Raw genomic sequence first — 19,702 nt, 5'->3', positions numbered from 1 at the left:
AATAAACATAAAATACGGCGTAATACTATGGAAAATCAAGTAATAAGCAATGCATGTTAAGTCAAATATACGATACATTTTCACGTTATCAAACTCCCCCATACTTAAACCTTTGTTTATCCTCAAGCAAATGTTGCGTACATGAATAAAAGAGTTTTGTAAAATTTTGCAGCATACAGTATCAAGACTAGTGAAAAACACAGTTGCATTCAGATACTCATTCTAGCCGGAGGTAGTTGTCTCTTTGTCGCTCGCCGACTTCTCCTTTTTTGAATACGATATTTGAGAGGTCGGGAGCAGCTCTCTCTTGACGGGCCATTTAGTGTGCGAATATGAAAATATAGGTTTTGGTGGGAGAGATGGATTTTGTAAGTTATAAGGTACTTACACGTTTCTCGCTTAAAAGGATGTAAAGAAATGGTTAATGGAGAAAAGAGTGGTGTGAGTGGGATGGTTAAGGAAACTAGAATGATTAGATGAGGAAGAAGAAAGGAAGTGCGCCTGTTTTTATAGGCGCGCCCTCTGGATCTGTGACGATCGTCACAGGGATGTTACGGTCGTCACACGTAACGGTCTTGCGTAACAGTCATCTGCAACGGTCATCTGTGTGTAACGGTCATGTAAATAATGTGTGACGGGCGTGGCGTATCCGTGACGGGCGTCACGCCTTTGTGACGGGCGTAACACTACATGTGACGGTCGTCACATGCAACGTTCACAATTTTTGGAAAACAGGCCAAAAAGTATATGAATTTTAGCAGCAGTAAGACAGTAGTAATGATAGCAGAAACATAGTACAGCAGCAGTATAAAAGCAGTATGGAATTAACAGCAGTAAAAATAAACGGACTGGTAAATTAAATTTATTGTAGAAGCAAAAAGAAATAACAATGTCATTTTAATTAAATTAAAATACTAAAGTTAAATGTAACATTAAAAGAAATAATAGCAATAAAAGTTCTCCCTCCCCACACTAAAACATAACAGTGTCCTCATTGCTTTAATGCGAGTAGGAGAGGTCAGCGGTCGATGTAATCAGCCACGGTTCTGTCCCAAAGCAGCTACAGTCTAGTTCAAGTGATCAAATTGTTCGACGGCAACATCCATTAAGCCTAAGACATCATGGCGCATGTTCTTTATTTCTTCTTTCACATTGGTAATGTCAGTGTGGAAACCATCCAGACGGGCAAGGATTATGGTCAAATTTTCTGCATAGGATGGAAGTTCCGGTTCATCTATGTTATAGTAGTTTAGAGGGGTTTCAGGGTCAGATTCATCAACAGAGATAGGGTCATCTAAATACTCATATATAGATGGTGTCTCAGGAGGTGATGGTGGAGCAATGTGGTGTTCATCTAAATCATAAAACCAGTTATTTCGGTTATGAACACTTGTTCTCTCATGGTTTGGTAAGGTAAATAGCTGGACAACTTCGTTATTAATTAGGTAATCAAAAGTATCCGGCCCAAGGTTTCCTATGATTCTACAGTTAAAGAAAAATTCAATATCCATGGGTCGGATGTGTCCAAAAGGTGTATGCTCATAAAGTGGGCGTCTAAGTTCAATGGCATCAGCTATCATGGTTACTAGGCCGCCTATTATGATTGGGGTGCGATTGTTCTTTGCAAGGTGAACGAATCTTTCCATCATAAATGTCACAACATTGACATGTCGACCTTGGTCGACACAGAGTAAGATGAAAAGTTCATCTCGTGACACTATGGTGTTGTTCGCTTCTTTTCCAAACAGGGTATGGGCTAGTATTTTGTGGAAGTAGCGGATAGCAGGGTTGTGTATCATTTGGGAGTGCATCGCGTTTGGGTTAGGGTGGTAGTCTCCATTTAAACTACCCCAAAAGTAATCTAGGTCGATGTCATCGATTAATTTCTCCTGGCGGGTAGTGAAAACAAATGGGCCACTAGGAAATCCTAGGAGGTCAGCAAGGTCTCTATGGTTATAAGTGAAGTCCATACTAAACAACCTAAAGGAAATCAACCCTTTGTTGAATCCGTAACCATGCTCGGGGTTGTAAACTAGGGAGCTAAGGAATTCTAGGGTGAGTTCACGGTATGTGACAAACCTTCTCTTAATAGCAGCATTCTCCCATCCTAGCTGGTTAAACATAAACAAGATGCTATCTCGGATACCTAACCTATCCATGGTAGGTCCATCATAATATATGGATAAAGCCATATCCTTCTGAGCTAAATAACCATAGCGCCTTCTCTGAACTCTGCCTCTGAAAACTGTATCTACTGGTTGCATGATGAGAGTTAGTTACTAACTAGTTATAAATTCGCTTGTTAATTAGTATCCAATGTTTCTAAGTTAGTAACTAGAAGCAACAAGTACATTACTGCATAGAATCAAGGAAAGGGAGCAAAATAAAAGAAATAGTCAAAGAAGGGAAACGCTTAAAAACAAAGATAACAAATTTAAAAAAAAGGTGGGTTGTCTCCCACTAAGCACTGTGTTTAATGTTGTAAGTTCGACAGTAACGCTGCGATGTACTAGTTTTGGGGTTGATCAGGCAGCTCTATAAATCTTAGACTATTTGAATAGTCTCTGTTGTCAATATTATGATAATGTTTTAATCGCTGCCCGTTTACCATAAACGGTTCACTATTTCGACCATTGATTTCTATCGCACCGCTTTTAAAGACTTTTGTGATTTCGAAAGGGCCTGACCACCTAGATATAAGTTTTCCCGGAAAAAGCTTAAGTCTCGAATTAAATAGTAGCACTATGTCGCTGACATTAAACTCTTTCCTAGATATACGTTTATCGTGCCATTTTTTGGTTCGTTCTTTGTATATCTTGGCATTCTCATAGGTGTCTAGTCGAAGTTCTTCCAATTCGTGAATGTCCAAAATTCGCTTCTCGCCTACGGAAGTATAATTTAGATTTAGGGTCTTAATTGGCCAATAAGCTTTGTGTTCTAATTCCACAGGGAGATGACAAGATTTACCATAGACTAATTTAAAGGGTGTGGTCCTTATCGGGGTCTTGTAGACTGTCCTATAGGCCCACAGAGCTTCGTTTAGTTTAGATGACCAGTCTTTTCTAGATATTCCGACAGTCTTTTCTAGAATTTGTTTGATTTCTCTATTCGAAACTTCGACTTTCCCACTAGTTTGTGGGTGATAAGGTGTTGCTACACGGTGTCGGGCTCCATACTTCAGAAGAAGTTTTCCAAAGATATTTGATATGAAATGGGAGCCACCATCACTAACGACTAGTTTTGGCACACCGAATCCAGGAAAGATTATGTTCTTGAACAACTTAATCACTACTCGTGTGTCATTTATCGGAGAAGCTACGACCTCGGTCCATTTCGAAACGTAATCTACAGCTACGAGTATGTACTTATTACCAAAAGAAGACGGGAATGGTCCCATGAAGTCAATCCCTCACACATCAAAGACTTCCACTTCTAAGATGCCTGATTGTAGCATTTCATCGCGTCTTGAAACGTTACTAGTGCGTTGGCACCGGTCGCAATTTTTAACCGCATCATGGACATCTTTCTATAGAGTAGGCCAAAAGAGGCCCGATTGTAAGATCTTAGCACACGTTTTTGATGTGATTGTGTGCCCACCATAGGGGGCGGAATGGCAGTGATAGATTATGTCGTCTATTTCATCCTCAGGAACACATCGACGGAAAATACCGTCAGTACCTCTTTTGAAAAGCAGAGGTTCATCCCAGTAGTATTGTTTTAGATCATGAAAGAATTTCTTCTTTGTTGGTATGATAGGTCCAGTGGAAGTACTCCAACAGCTAGGTAGTTGACAAAATCAGCATACCATGGCAGAGTTGCATTCGCATGAACTTCTTCCACGGATTCTTCTATTTCGGTATCATTTATGGTTAGTTCAGACATGTCACTTTCCATTTGGGCTATAATTCGTTCGTAAGGGAAATCATCATTGATTGGAATTTGTTCAGGTTTATTCCCTTCGATTCGTGATAAGTGGTCTGCTGCTACGTCCTCAGTACCCTTCTTATCTTTTATCTCTAAGTAAAATTCTTGTAAGAGTAGGATCCATCTTAAGAGTCTTGGTTTGGCATCCTTCTTACTTAGAAAATATCTAATAGCGACGTGGTCGGTATAGACAATGATTTTTGCTCCTACTAAGTAGGAACGAAATTTGTCTAAAGCGAACACAACGACTAGAAGTTCCTTTTCAGTGGTGGCGTAGTTCATTTGGGTTAGATCTAATGTTCTACTTGCGTAGTAGATAGCATAAAGTTTTTTATCCTTTCTTTGTCCTAGTAATGCGCCTACGGCATAACCACTCGCATCACACATGATTTCGAAAGGTAATCTCCAGTCAGGTGGTTGCATGATAGGCGCGACAATTAGCGTTGTTTTTAATTGCTCAAACGCTGTTAAACATTTCTCATCAAAGATAAAGTCAGCGTCTTTCATTAATAAACTAGTAAGTGGTTTGGTAATTTTCGAGAAATCTTTGATAAAGCGTCGGTAGAAACCGGCGTGTCCTAAAAAGCTTCGTATTTCTCGTACAGTTTTTGGAGGTTGAAGATTCTCTATGATTTCGATCCTAGCTTTGTCTACTTCAATTCCTTTATCAGATACTACGTGTCCTAACACGACTCCTTGTTGGACCATGAAATGGCATTTCTCCCTGTTCAAGACGAGATTCACCTTTACGCATCTTTCAAGTACCATTTCAAGGTTTGATAGACATCCTTCGAAGCTCTGCCCACAAACAGAAAAGTCGTCCATAAAGACTTCCATAATGTCGTCTATAAAGTCAGTGAAGATTGACATCATGCATCTTTGGAATATTGCATGAGCGTTGCATAGTCCAAATGGCATTCATCGGTAAGCGAATGTACCATAAGGGCATGTGAAGGTTGTCTTCTTTTGGTCGTCAGGATGGATAGGAATTTGAAAGAATCCTGAATAACCGTCTAGATAGCAGAAGTAGGAATGCTTAGCCAATCATTCAAGCATTTGTTCAATGAAAGGCAGAGGAAATGATCCTTTCGAGTGGCTTTGTTTAGTTTTCTATAATCGATGCACATTCTACTTCCGGTCACAACTCTTTGTGCTATAGATTCGCCCTTCTCATTCTTAACAACTGTAACACCCCTTTTCTTGGGTACTATATGAACGGGGATAACCCATTGACTATCGAAGATCGGGTATATGATTTCAGCATCTAATAACTTCTTTACTTCATCCTTAACTACAGTGCTTAAGATTGGGTTGATCCTTCTCTGGTGTTCTCTAGAGGTTTTACAATCTTCCTCTAGCATAATGCGATGCATACAGATAGAAGGAATTATTCCTTTTAGGTCGGCGATGTTGTAGCCTAACGCAGTTGGATATTTTCTTAAGACATCTAGTAACTTTTTCATTTTCCATCTGTCCTAAGTCAACGTTGACTATTACTGGTCTTTTGAGTTCAGTGTCTAGGAATTCGTATCTTAAGTTCTTTGGTAGTGTTTTTAATTCCAAGTCTGGTTTCTTCGGGCATGGCATGTGGTTAGGTGTAAGTGCTAAGCATTCGCTTAGACTGTCATTTTGGTATGGCTCACGCCAATTATCATCTTCAAAGATTGGAGGGATTTGGATTTTCATTATATCGGAATATGTGGTTTCTTGCATCTCCATCTCTCTTACGCACTCGTCTATAACATTAAGTAGATAACAGGTATCGTCTATAGCTGGCGCTTGTAAGAATTGTGTCAAGATGAATTCAACCTTTTCTTCTCCAACTTCGAATGTTAGCTTACCTCTTTTCACGTCTACTATGGCTCTGGCGGTAGCTAAGAATGGTCTTTCTAATATAATAGGTGTACTGGCATCTTCTTTGATGTCCATGATTATGAAGTCTGTAGGAATATAGAATTCTCTTACACGTACTGGGACATTCTCTAGTATACCGACAAGATATTTGATTGAGCGACCAGCTAGTTGAACAAACATCTTGGTTGGTCTTAGTTCTCCCATGTTGAGCCTTTTACAGATGGTTAAGGGCATTGCACTAATCCTGGCTCCTATGTCGCATAAAGCTTTGTCTATGAAGAATTTGCCAATGACACAGGGTATGGAGAAACTACATGGGTCTTTTAGTTTGGGAGGCATGTTATTTTGGATTATTGCGCTACACTCAGCGGTAAGTGTAACTGTTTCATTATCCTCGATCTTTTTCTTATTGGATAGGATCTCCTTAAGAAATTTGGAATATGAGGGAATTTGTGCGATGGCTTATGTAAAGGGAATTGTAATGTTTAGTTTCTTCAGAAGTTCAACAAATTTCCTAAATTGCCCTGCAGTTTTAGAATTTGCGAGTCTTTAAGGATACGTAATGGGTGGTTTATAAAGTGGTGGGGGCACATAAGGTTTTTCTTTCTCTTCAGCCTCTCGAGTATTATCTTCCTTATCCTTCGGTTCACTTACCTTCTCAGTTGTTGTTTTGTCTGGTTTTTGGTACATGGTAGGATTTTGGAGTCTTGGATCTACGGGTTCGTCTAGTTCTTTTCCACTCCTCAATATAACGACATTTGCATGTCCTTTTGGATTAGGTTGCGGCTGTCCAGAAAATGTGCCAGCGGGAGCGGCAGTAGATGCTTGTTGTAGAGCCACTTGTGAAATTTGTGTTTGAAGCATTTTATTGTGGGTGGCTAAGGCATCTACTTTGCTCGCTAATTGTTTAAGTTGCTCACTAGTATGTATGTTTTGGTTCAAGAAGTCTTTGTTTGTCTGAGCTTGGGTAGCTATGAAGCTTTCCATCATTAGTTCAAGGTTGGACTTCCTAGGCATGTTAGGAGCATTATTAGTTGGCTTTTGATATCCAGACGGAACAACGGGTGCTTGTCCAAGTGCATACAGGGAGTTGTTATTCTTATATGAAAAGTTAGGATGATTTTTCCAACCTGGGTTGTAGGTATTCGAATAAGTATTTCCTTGTGCGTAATTCACTTGATCAGTTGGGACTCCTGCTAATATCTGACATTCTGGTGCAGTGTGTCCAGGAGTTCCACATAACTCATAGTTTAGAGTCACGATAGCCACGGTGGCTGCGGGTGGTATGGTCAAGTTGTCTAACTTTTGAACAAGGGCATCTACCTTTGCATGGACGTGGTCAAGGCTACTGATTTCGTACATTCCACTTTTTGTTTGGGACTTTTCTACTGGAGTTCTTTCACCTCCCCATTGGCAATGGTTTTGGGCCATGTTTTCAATGAGTTGATATGCTTCGTTGTATGGCTTGTCCATAAGTGCACCGCCCGCGGCAGCGTCTATTGTTAGTCTTGTGTTATACAGAAGCCCATTATAAAATGTGTGAATGATCACCCAGTCTTCGAGACTGTGATGTGGACATATCCTCATCATGTCTTTGTATCTCTCCCACGCGTCGTAGAGAGATTCTACATTCTTTTATCGAAATCCGTTGATTTGAGCTCTCAGCATAGCAGTTTTGCTTGGCGGAAAATATCGGGATAAGAAAATGGTCTTCAGTTCTTCCCATGTTGTAACTGAGTTGGATGTCAAAGATTGCAACCAAGCCCAAGCTCTGTCTCTCAGAGAGAAACGAAAGAGGCGTAGTCTTATCGCATCTTGAGATACACCATTCGCCTTCACAGTGTCTGCGTACAACACAAACTTGGTCAAATGTTCATTAGGGTCGTTCCTAGGATTTCCAGCAAATTGATGTTGTTGGACGGCTGATAATAATGAGGGTTTCAGCTCGAAGTCGTTTTGATTGATAGCAGGGGCAGCAATACTGCTGTGAGGTTCTTGTTGGGACGGGGTAGCGTAGAACTTAAGAGGACGATTATGTGGATCTACTGCAACCATGGTTGGTTTTTCAACTGGTTCAGCAGTAGGAAAGAAGATATCGGGAATATTGTACCTTCGTTGGTACTCTAGTATTCGGCGTCTTAAATATAAGAAACACTCTAATTTAATGATTGGTGGTGCTAAGTTGTCGCCTTGTGAGCGAGTACTTGGCATACAATCGGGGGAAATAAGGGAAAAGAGATTAGTTTTTTTTTACCTTAGTCTATACTATGCAATGAAAGAATTGCACTATTTGACTAAATCAGGTCCCCGGCAACGATGCCAAAAACTTGATACGTCTCGTGACTGTATATAGAATATAGTCTATCGGGTACTTGACTGCAAGTGCACAATCTAGTCGTTTTAGTTTTAAAAGATATCGAACCCACAAGGACCGATGGTCAAACTAATGCTACCGGCGTTACTATGTTTAGCTAAGGGAATGATTTTTTAGAAGTTTGGTTGAAGAAAATTAAATCTAAGGGAAGTTAAGTCTTAAGAAAATATTAATAGAAGGATATCAATATGCAACGCATTAATCGTCAGGGATTCGATAAGTCACCGGTGCATAATTTAAGTACCAAATATCTTTCAGTAGAAAATACTTATTTAAAAGGCTTTATCTCACACTCTCGTGATTGTTGATTTGGACTATACCTTTAAGTCATAATGTACGCTCTCGCTGTCCCATTTGAAGTTAAAAATACTTTTTGAAAATAAATAAGTTCTAATTGCTTTTAAAGTGCTCTCGCTGTTTTTAAAATCAATGCCTAGTTTTTACTATCCAGTTCGACCCTCACGCTCTCGCGATTGTCGGTTCTCACCTTAGTTAATTTCTCACTCTCGTGGCAAAATCGTATTAAATAGCTTCTCACTCTTGTGACAAAGTTAATTAAATTTAAATTAAAAACCACAGCCAAAAAGATTGTTTGAGGAAAGAAGTCTTACACCGATTATTATTAAATCCCGTCTAATTAAATTGTTACATACCGATATCAGTAGTTTAGTCGGACATGTTAAACAATGCGAACACAGACGAACATAAATAAATCAACAATAAAGCAAACATGATTATAATAATAATAAAGCAATAACAATTATAATTGAATTAAAACCTGGAAATTGGATAAATAGAATATGCCAAATCTTGAAGTACTTGAGTAGTCCTCCACAGGTCGTTAGGATTCTGCTTCTTCGAAGTAATTGCTTAGACTAAATTAAATAAATCGTAGTAGGTCCCCATTGTAGGAAACTACTACTTTGGCTAAATGAAAAGCGGAAAGAAAAAAGGGAAAGTCAAAGCTCTGAACGGTAAAAGAGAATAATGTTGCTGAAGAAAAATAAAAGACAAAACAGGATTGCTGTGGAAAAAATGCAGAGAGAAAAAAAGGTCTTCAAAGCTGGCTTCCGAGAGAAAAATTAAGCGTCCTCGTAGGTTTCCAACTTCCATCCTTTTATATCCCCCATTAGGTCTTGGCAATTGAGAGAAACAAGGATGACTTAGTTGAGTGAGGAATCCACGGGAAAATGGCTGAGGAACGAGAAGTAAGGGTCTGGTAGATCACTTCTGTTAACAGTTTGAAAGCGCTGATTTTGGCCGCGTGACGTTCGTGATGGGCCTGTGACGGTCGTGACAGGCTGGGCGTGACGGTCGTGACAGGCTTTGTGACGGTCGTCACATGCACATAATTTGTATTCTCTGCTTTTCTGCTGTTTTCTCTTCCGTTTCTTCTTCTTTTCCTTCCTTTTCTATACTTTGCTCATTTAAGCATGGGAATTGAAATACCTGCAAAAATAACTCGAACACTTGCGGAATAATCGGAATATAAATGAAAGTGGTACGACTTTTGAGTGTAAATCAAGGCAAATATACAATGTATTTTCATGTTATCAATAGGATTGAGGTGTTTTGTCTGGGAGGAAAATGAGCTCAACATTTGACTCAGTATCATAATCAATTTCTGATACTATAATAGGAGCGGCAGAGTTAAGGGGTTCATAGAGAGTGAGTTGGGATATAAAGGAAAGTGGAAAATGTGGTTGAGGTGTGGGCATGAGAATGGAAGTTAGGATTTCATAATGTGATGGTGTTGGTGGTGGAATGGTAACATTTGGATTTATAGTTTGGGGAGCATAACTAGTTTGGAAATGAACTTGTTCAGAAATATGTGAGATGGAGGTAGGTGAAGTGAGAATGGTTGATGGGATGGATGGACTATTATCAACAGTAGTTAAGCAACTTTTGAAGGAACATACTTACCAAAAGTAGTTCCAACAGAAGTAGCACCAGAAGCTTTGGGTTCTTCAGCAGAAGTATCCAGATTCTCCCTGGAATCCTTAAACTTCTTGGCCATCCTCTCAGAATGCTTCTTATAAATCTTCCTCTTCTTCTTAGAAGTGGTTTCAAAAGCTGCAAGAATAGCATCTGCATGACAGTTCTCCAGAAATCCTATCACAACTTTCAGAGGATCGGGATTTGAGAATATTGAAAAGTCTTTCAAAGGGATCCTTTTGTTGTAGATGTCTTCCTTGGGAATATCAGAAGGAGGAATTATCACTTCAGTAATAATGACCATATTCTTCAAACCTTTGGCATGAAACATCTTGCAAACCTAAGGTTCCAGCCCTTTGGTGATCTATTCCTCTATTAGAGATTCAATCAGTTTGCTCTCCATCAGGATATCTAAGATCAGCCTACCAAGAGGAATCCAGTTCTCCATCTTTATGCTACCATCTCTGGTTTCCTTCACACTATCCCTTAAGTGTTGGAAGAGAAGTGCAATTAGATTCACCTTCTTCTTGGTAGCAATGTAATAAAGGACATATTGTTGGTCACCATTGATGTAGTCATAAGAATTAGTTGACTTTCTATGATGAACACATCCCAGAAGGATTCTAGCCCAAACTTTTAGCTTAGGGTGAAGATCATTGATCTTGCTAGAGTGTTTTCCAGAGACGAAAATCACTTTAGAAATCTTAGTCAAATTGGATTCCTTTTCCACCATTTATTCACATCTAATTCTAGACCCATCATGACCAATGAATTTGGCGATGAGTTTTTCAGAAATAACAATCTTCTTTCCAAACATGAAAGAAGTAACTTGGAACAGTGAAAACTTAGCATGAACCCAAAATTCTCTAACCAAATGATAGAAGACTGGACCTTGAAAATGGTTGAAGAACTGTTCCCAACCTTGAAACTTGACAGCAGTTAAAAGATCAATTCCATTGTCTTTCATGTTGTCAAACTCAACTAAGAGTTCACAAAGAACATCCAATTTTTCAGCTTGAGTAGACAGAGTAATTTTAGGAGCATCATAAGCATCTTTAGTGTGCATAACTTGTCCTAAAGCATATTTTGATGAACTGAAATGAAGGAGATGGGGAATTTGTGGTTGTTGTTGCGATGATGAAGAAGAACCACAGGTAATTTGTTGAGTAGTTGCAAAGCTTTGTTGTTAACACTTATTGAGTTTGTTGAGCAAATTTCTGTGAAGCCATTGTTGTCGAAGAACAAAGGGTTTTGGGGGTTACTGAAAGTTTTGAGATTAAAGAGAGAAAATATAGGTTGTCGATATAGAAAAAGTGTGTAAAATGAGTGAAATAGGTTTAAATAGAGGTTTTGAAATCATGACATTTTTTTGAATAGTGAAAAAAACTAACAAGGGGGTAAAGCGTGGAGATTTTACCTAATCCTAAGATTTATTCATCCAACGTGTCACACCAGCAGACCAGAAGGTTCTGAACAAGTTCATAGAATCAGAAACACTCCGAGAAGGTTTGCAGCATTTGATATCGTTCCAAAATCATAAGGTTTTGAACAAGTTCAAAGGCCATAAAGAATCAGAAACATTCTGAGAAGGTTTGCAGAGTTTGACATGCTGCAAGATACTAAAGTAGATTATGAAGGGGAAGTTATTCAGTGTGCCATGTTAGTAGACTTTGAACCCGTGAGTACGAAAGAAGATATCATGCAAAAAAATTAGCTGAAGGCCATGTAATAAGAACTCGATGCCATAGAGAGAAACAAGAGTTGGAAGCTGACGGAAATTCCAAAGAACAAGAAACCCATCAACGTGAGATGGGTTTATAAGGTGAAGGTAAAGCCAGATGGGTCAATTGGAAAACACAAAGCAAGGTTAGTTGTGAGAGGTTTCATGCAGAAACCCGGGTTAGATTACTTTGAAGTGTTTGCGCCTGTAGCAAGACATGAAACAATCAGGCTGGTGATTGCGATAACTACTAATATCAATTAGCCTCTAACGCATTTAGACGTCAAATCTGCATTTCTAAATGGTCCATTAGAAGAAGAGGTTTATGTGTCACAACCTCCCGGATTTGAGAATAATAATCAGGAAGGGATGATGTACAGATTACACAAAGATTTGTATGGACTGAAGCAAGCCCCTAGAGCTTGGAATCTGAAAATTGATTCATTTTTCAAGAAGCAGAGATTTCAGAAATGTGAGATGGAGTATGGTGTTTATGTTCAAAATACTTCTGAAGGAAATATGATTTTGATGTGTCTATATGTTGATGACATATTGCTAACAGGAAGTTGTGAACATGAGATAGTTAAGTTCAAGAAGGAGTTGATGAATGCATTTGAGATGACTGATCTAGAAAATATGGTTTATTTTCTAGGGATGAAGATTATGTACTCTAATAATGACATAATTTTACATCACCTGAAATATGAACTTGATCTTCTGAAGAGATTTGAGCCACTGAATTGTAAAATTATTGTCACACCTGCTGATACAAATCAGAAATTGGATTCTGATTCTTATGGTGAGATGTAGATGCGACAACGTTCAAGTAGTTGGTAGGTTCTCTGAGGTATTTGTGTAATACCAGACCTGGTATTTTCTATACACTTGGAACGGTGAGTAGATTTATGAGTAAACCGAAGTGGTCTGATTACCAAACTGTTGTCAAAATTTTGAGGTATATAAAGAGAACTCTTAAGTATGGAGTTTTGTTCCCTTCTGGTGCTGAAACTGATTCAGAACTTCCGAGTTACTCAGATTCTAATTGGTGTGGAGACAGAAATGACATAAGAGGTACTTCTGGGCACTTGTTTAAGTTTCTAAGAAGTCTTATTTCTTGGTGTTCAAAGAAGCAACCAGTTGTTGCTTTGTCAACCTATGAAGCAAAATATATTGTAGGTATTATGACTACATGTCAAGCTATGTGGCTTCTGAATCTATTACATGATATAAAGATCAAAGTAAACAAGCCTCTAAAGCTGATGATTGATAACTAGTCTACAATCAATCTTGCCAAAACTCCAATGTTGCATGGGAGAAGCAAGCATATTGAGATTAAGTATCACTTTCTGAGAAATCAGGTTCGTAATGGAGTGCTAGAAGTTGTGCATTGTAGCACCCAGAAGCAGGTGACAGATGTTCTGACGAAGGCAATCAAGACTGATCAATTTCTCCGCTAGAGGGATAAAATTGGTGTTGTTAATTTTGATTAAGCTGAATATGAATTAAGGGATGATGTTAGAATTAATTAATTTTCAGAAACTTGTAGATAAAGTTTGTTAGAGAGTACTTTAGTATTTTCATTAAGTCCCACTTATATTTAAGCAAGTGAGTGGTGTGAACAAATAGTATCATTATTCCTTTTTGCAGTGTGTGTAGTGTAGTAGAGCAGTGTGTATGCGTTTGCTGTAACCATTTTAGAGTAGTGGAAGTTTGTTATTATTCTCTTTTCTCTCTCTTATTTCCATTGTTCATCTTTATCACCTTGTGCACCAACATATATATAAATCTACCATGTCATATAAATAATTTAAAAATTTTAATTTGATTTTGCGGATGCATGATTTTTATTGGTTGACAGGGTAAAACTTTTTTACACTGTCAATGCATCACCCCTTTTCTCTTTTTATTATATATTCCTGAAATCACGTTCATTTTTTATTCTTTATTTTTGTTTGATTTTTAGATATTACACTATTAATATATTTAAGTGATTATTATTATTTTTATTTTGTAATAAAATGGTGTTTTTTACTATGATTAAATAAATTGTTATTTTTTTAGTAAATTAAATTGTAATTTTATAAATATATTATTTTTGTTTTTATTTTCTTTGAATATAATCCTTCAAACAATATTCCTTTAAAAATATTTATATAGATTGTTGAAAATATATGTAACATAATTAGAAGTGAGTTGATACATAAATAGTTAATTAATTTAGAAATTTGAAAGAGATCTTGATATTAAAATATTGGAAAATCGATAATTTTATCTTTGTTTTTAATATTATTTTGATTGTAAACTCAAAAATAGATTCTCTGATTTAGAAAATGTTAATAGTTTTTTTTTTTTACTTAATAAATCTAGAATTACGATATTTGTAAATTTTAATTGTTAGAAGGGTAAGGTTTACATCCACTATATTTTATCGGATCCTAACGCAACTGAGTCTATTAATTGAACAAAAAATTATAAGTTACAAAGATCTAGCTTTATTATTTGTTGAGAACGGAAATGCATGTCGAATGTTAGGTGGAGATATATTTAGAAAACTTTAAACTGTATAATCCATCAAGAGCTTACTTTAGATAATTAATTAATGAAATTTAATCGCAAACATACTTTTTCAATCATGATTTTTTTCAGATTTACTATTGTATCATCTTAATGTATTAAACCCTGCATGAATTGGTTCTTTTAACAACCAATATCTTAGTGTTATACTCCATATAAACTCTTCTAGAACAGTCAGAGATTTTAACAAGAAAAACTTTTGTGTATTTGAATCAAACATGATAAGGTGTTCTTTAGTGTTTAACACATAGCATGTCCAACAAAATTGATGGAAATGTGAAATATTGGATTTTTTACCTTTCTATAATTCATACTATAATCATAAGCAGTGCTCTGCAATATTTTTTCTCATATATCATGATTTTGTTCATCTCGAACAGATTTATTTTTCCTTTATACAATTCCAATTTATTGTGGAACTCTCTAATATTGAGAAATCATGATAAATATTATTTTCTTCATAATTTTTTTCAAAAGGTTTATTTTCAAATTCCTCCATAGTGATAATTTATAACAATTACAATTTTCAAATCTTTTCCAACTTGCAATTCTTTGTAGAATAACGAGAACACAGGATGAGATTAACCCTTGTGTTTTAAGACTATTACTCAAATTCATATGTTATTGTCATCAACTATAACTAATAAATACTTTTATGATGTCAGTGTAAATTAGAAGCTTCACCTTATTTGAAATTAGTGTTATATGAATAGATACTTCAACTAAGAGATAGACTCTTTGTATCAATTATGATCAATATATAACAATATGTGAATCAATTCAATTGTCTGATTCAATTCAATATTCAAAAATTGTTTAAATCAAATAATGTAAGAAGAAGATTTTCTGTATGAAACAAAAATCCAAGTGATTCATTCTTGTTTCAATTCACGCAAACAATTCATTTAACTATAATTTAGAAAAACAAGGTTTTACATGCATGCATGTTTTCCAAAATTATGCAACGAGGATAACACACCAGAACATAGAAGAAATACATTCATAATAAAAAAACTTAGAACTAATGATATCACTCAAAAAACTAATCCAAATTTTAATCTAAATACATAGATCTAATTGTTGATAGTCTGGAATAGCAGCTCTGTCTCCGCACGGTACTCAACACGACACTTCTGGATGCACCGCTCTGCATCCGCACGACTCTCTTTGATAAGCCGCTCTGCGACCGAACGATACTCCGCACGACACTCATTAATAAGATGCTTTGCCTCTGCATGACACTCCTTGATACGCTGCTCTGCCTCCTCTCGGCACTCCTTGATACGCTGTCCTACAGCCGCACCATACTCTACACGACACTCCTTGATGCGCTGCTCAGTCTCCGCACGACACTCCTTGATGCGCTGCTCAGTCTCCACGCGACACTCCGCGCGAAACTCGTTGATACACTGCTCTGCCTCCTCTCGGCACTCCTTGATACGCTGCCCTACAGCCGCACCATACTCTACACGACACTCCTTGATGCGCTGCTCAGTCTCCGCACGACACTCCTTGATGCGCTGCTCAGTCTCCACGCGACACTCCGCGCGAAACTCGTTGATACGCTGCTCTACATCCGCACGAAGCTTCTTGATACGCTGTTCTGCATCCGCACGATACTCTGCGCGACACTCCCTGATACGCTGGTCTGCCTCTGCGCGACACTCCTTGATACGTTGTTCTGCCTCCGCACGAAACTTTTTGATCCGGTAATCTGCATCAGCACGACACTCTTTGATACGACACTCAATTTGCTGGAAACACCGCTCTTGAGCCTCCTGAAGTAGTGCGATACGCTGCTCTTGAGCCACACAAAATTCCTCAATACACTGATCTATATACTCCTTGAAACGATGTTCTCTAGCCTCACGAGACAAACACATTTGCTCTAAGCTCGCAAACAACGTATGAATGTCGGAAGGACAAGGAGGAATCTCCCTTTTTGGATCAGTTACCGATCTTCCTTTACCATAAAGAGGAACCAATTTCTCTTCCCCAACAACGCCTTTGCAAACGGGACATTCTTGAGGATGAGAACGATGATGTAACCACTTATAGAGACATGGCCAACAAAATAAATGACCACAAAGTGTGATCACTGGATCCTGAGCTAAATCGAAACAAATGTTACATTCAAAATCACAGGCATCGTCATTGAAACGGTTCCCCGACGAACATGATGGATTCGGTGCAGTCGCTGATCTCATTGTTCCTCCCAAACCGCGCGAAACTCGTTGATACGTTGCTCTGCCTCCTCTCGGCACTCCTTGATACGCTGCCCTGTAGTCGCACCATACTCTACACGACACTCCTTGATGCGGTGCTTAGTCTCCGCACGACACTCCTTGATGCGCTGCTCAGTCTCCACGGGACACTCCGCACGAAACTCGTTGATACGCTGCTCTGCATCCGCACGAAGCTTCTTGATACGCTGTTCTGCATCCGCACGATACTCTCCGTGACACTCCCTGATACGCTGGTCTGCCTCTGCGCGACACTCCTTGATACGTTGTTCTGCCTCCGCACGAAACTTTTTGATCCGGTAACCTGCATCAGCACGATAGTCTTTGATACGACACTCAAGCTGTTAGAAACGCCGCTCTTGAGCCTCCTGAAGTAGTGCGATACGCTGCTCTTGAGCCACACAAAATTCCTCAATACACTGATCTATATACTCCTTGAAACGATGTTCTGTAGCCTCACGAGACAAACGCATTTGCTCTAAGCTCGCAAACAACGTATGAATGTCGGAAGGACGAGGAGGAATCTCCGTTCTGGGATCAGTTACCGATCTTCCTTTACCATAAAGAGGAACCAACTTCTCTTCCCTAACAACGCCTTTGCAAACGGGACATTCTTGAGGATAAGAACGATGATGTAACCACTTATAAAGACACGGCCAAAAGAATAAATGACCACAAAGTGTGATCACTAGATCCAGAGCCAAATTAAAACAAATGTTACATTCAAAATCACAGGCATCGTCATTGAAACGGTTCCCCGACGAACATGATGGATTCAGTGCAGTCGCTGATCTCATTGTTCCTCCCAAACCGCGCGAAACTCGTTGATACGCTGCTCAGCCTCATCTCGGCACTCCTTGATACGCTGCCCTGCAGCCGCACCATACTCTACACGACACTCCTTGATGCACTGCTTAGTCTCCGCACGACACTCCTTGATGCGCTGCTCAGTCTCCACGCGACTCTCCGTGCGAAACTCGTTGATACGCTGCTCTGCATCCGCACGAAGCTTCTTGATACGCTGTTCTGCATCCGCACGATACTCTCCGTGACACTCCCTGATACGCTGGTCTGCCTTTGTGCGACACTCCTTGATACGTTGTTCTGCCTCCGCATGAAACTTTTTGATCAGGTAATCTGCATCAGCACGACACTCTTTGATATGACACTCAAGCTGCTAGAAACGCCGCTCTAGAGCCTCCTGAAGTAGTGCGATACGCTGCTCTCGAGCCACATAAAATTCCTCAATACACTGATTTATATACTCCTTGAAATGCTGTTCTGTAGCCTCACGAGACAAACGCATTTGCTCTAAGCTCGCAAACAACGTATGAATGTCGGAAGGACGAGGAGGAATCTCCGTTCTTAGATCAGTTACCGATCTTCCTTTACCATAAAGAGGAACCAATTTCTCTTCCCCAACAACGCCTTTGCAAACGGGACATTCTTGAGGATGAGAGCGATGATGTAACCACTTATAAAGACATGGCCAATAGAATAAATGACCACAAAGTGTGATCACTGGATCCTGAGCAAAATCGAAACAAATGTTACATTCAAAATCACAGGCATCGTCATTGAAACGGTTCCGCGACGAACATGATGGATTTGGTGCAGTCGCTGATCTCATTGTTCCTCCCAAACCGCGCGAAACTCGTTGATACGCTGCTCTGCCTCCTCTAGACACTCCTTGATACGCTGCCCTGCAGCCACACCATACTATACACGACACTCCTTGATGCGCTGCTCAGTCTCCGCACGACACTCCTTGATGCGCTGCTCAGTCTCCACGCGACACTCCGCGCGAAACTTGTTGATACGATGCTCTACATCCGCACGAAGCTTCTTGATACGTTCTTCTGCATCCGCACGATACTCTGCGCGACACTCCCTGATAAGCTGGTCTGCCTCTGCGCGACACTCCTTAATACATTGTTCTGCCTCCGCACGAAACTTTTTGATCCGGTAATCTGCATCAGCACGACACTCTTTGATACGACACTCAAGCTGCTGGAAACGCCGCTCTTGAGCCTCCTGAAGTAGTGCGATACACTGCTCTTGAGCCACACAAAATTCCTCAATACACTGATCTATATACTCCTTGAAACGCTGTTATGTAGCTTCACGAGATAAATGCATTTGCTCTAAGCTCGCAAACAATGTATGAATGTCGGAAGGACGAGGAGGAATCTCCGTTCTTGGATCAGTTACCGATCTTCCTTTACCATAAAGAGGAACCAATTTCTCTTCCCCAACAACGCCTTTGCAAACGGGACATTCTGGAGGATGAGAACGATGATGTAACCACTTATAAAGACATGGCCAACAGAATAAATGACCACAAAGTGTGATCACAGGATCCTGAGCCAAATCGAAACAAATGTTACATTCAAAATCACAGGCATCGTCATTGAAACGGTTCCCCGACGAACATGATGGATTCGGTGCAGTCGCTGATCTCATTGTTCCTCCCAAACCGTGCGAAACTCGTTGATACGCTGCTCTGCCTCCTCTCAGCACTCTTTGATATGCTGGCCTGCAGCCGCACAATACTCTACACGACACTCCTTGATGCGCTGCTTAGTCTCCGCATGACACTCCTTAATGCGCTGCTCAGTCTCCACACGACACTCCGTGCGAAACTCGTTGATACGCTGCTCTGCATCCGCACGAAGCTTCTTGATACGCTGTTCTGCATCCATACGATACTCTGTGCGACACTCCCTGATACGCTGGTCTGCCTCTGTGCGTCACTCCTTGATACGTTGTTCTGCCTCCGCACGAAACTTTTTGATCCTGTGATCTGCATCAGCACGACACTCTTTGATACGACACTCAAGCTGCTGAAAACGCCGCTCTTGAGCCTCCTGAAGTAGTGCGATACGCTGCTCTTGAGCCACACAAAATTCCTCAATACACTAATCTATATACTCTTTGAAACGTTGTTCTGTAGCCTCACGAGACAAACGCGTTTGCTCTAAGCTCGCAAACAACGTATGAATGTCGGAAGGACGAGGAGGAATCTCCGTTCTTGGATCAGTTACCGATCTTCCTTTACCATAAAGAGGAACCAATTTC

At 39.5% G+C, this 19,702-nt stretch overlaps 1 non-coding gene across 1 annotated transcript; it reads left to right on the top strand.

Moving 5' to 3' along the window:
- The first annotated feature begins 7,339 nt into the window (after window positions 1-7,339).
- LOC127124137 (small nucleolar RNA R71) lies at window positions 7,340-7,446 on the top strand. The gene has a single exon (XR_007803768.1). It is a non-coding gene; the product is annotated as a small nucleolar RNA R71 (small nucleolar RNA).
- Window positions 7,447-19,702: the final 12,256 nt, after the last annotated feature.

The sequence above is a fragment of the Lathyrus oleraceus genome, chromosome 2 (assembly GCF_024323335.1).
Source record: "Lathyrus oleraceus cultivar Zhongwan6 chromosome 2, CAAS_Psat_ZW6_1.0, whole genome shotgun sequence".
NCBI classification, from domain to species: Eukaryota; Viridiplantae; Streptophyta; class Magnoliopsida; order Fabales; family Fabaceae; genus Lathyrus; species Lathyrus oleraceus.
The sequence above is the reverse complement of the archived record's forward strand: the minus strand, read 5'-3'. Positions and strand labels throughout refer to the sequence as shown.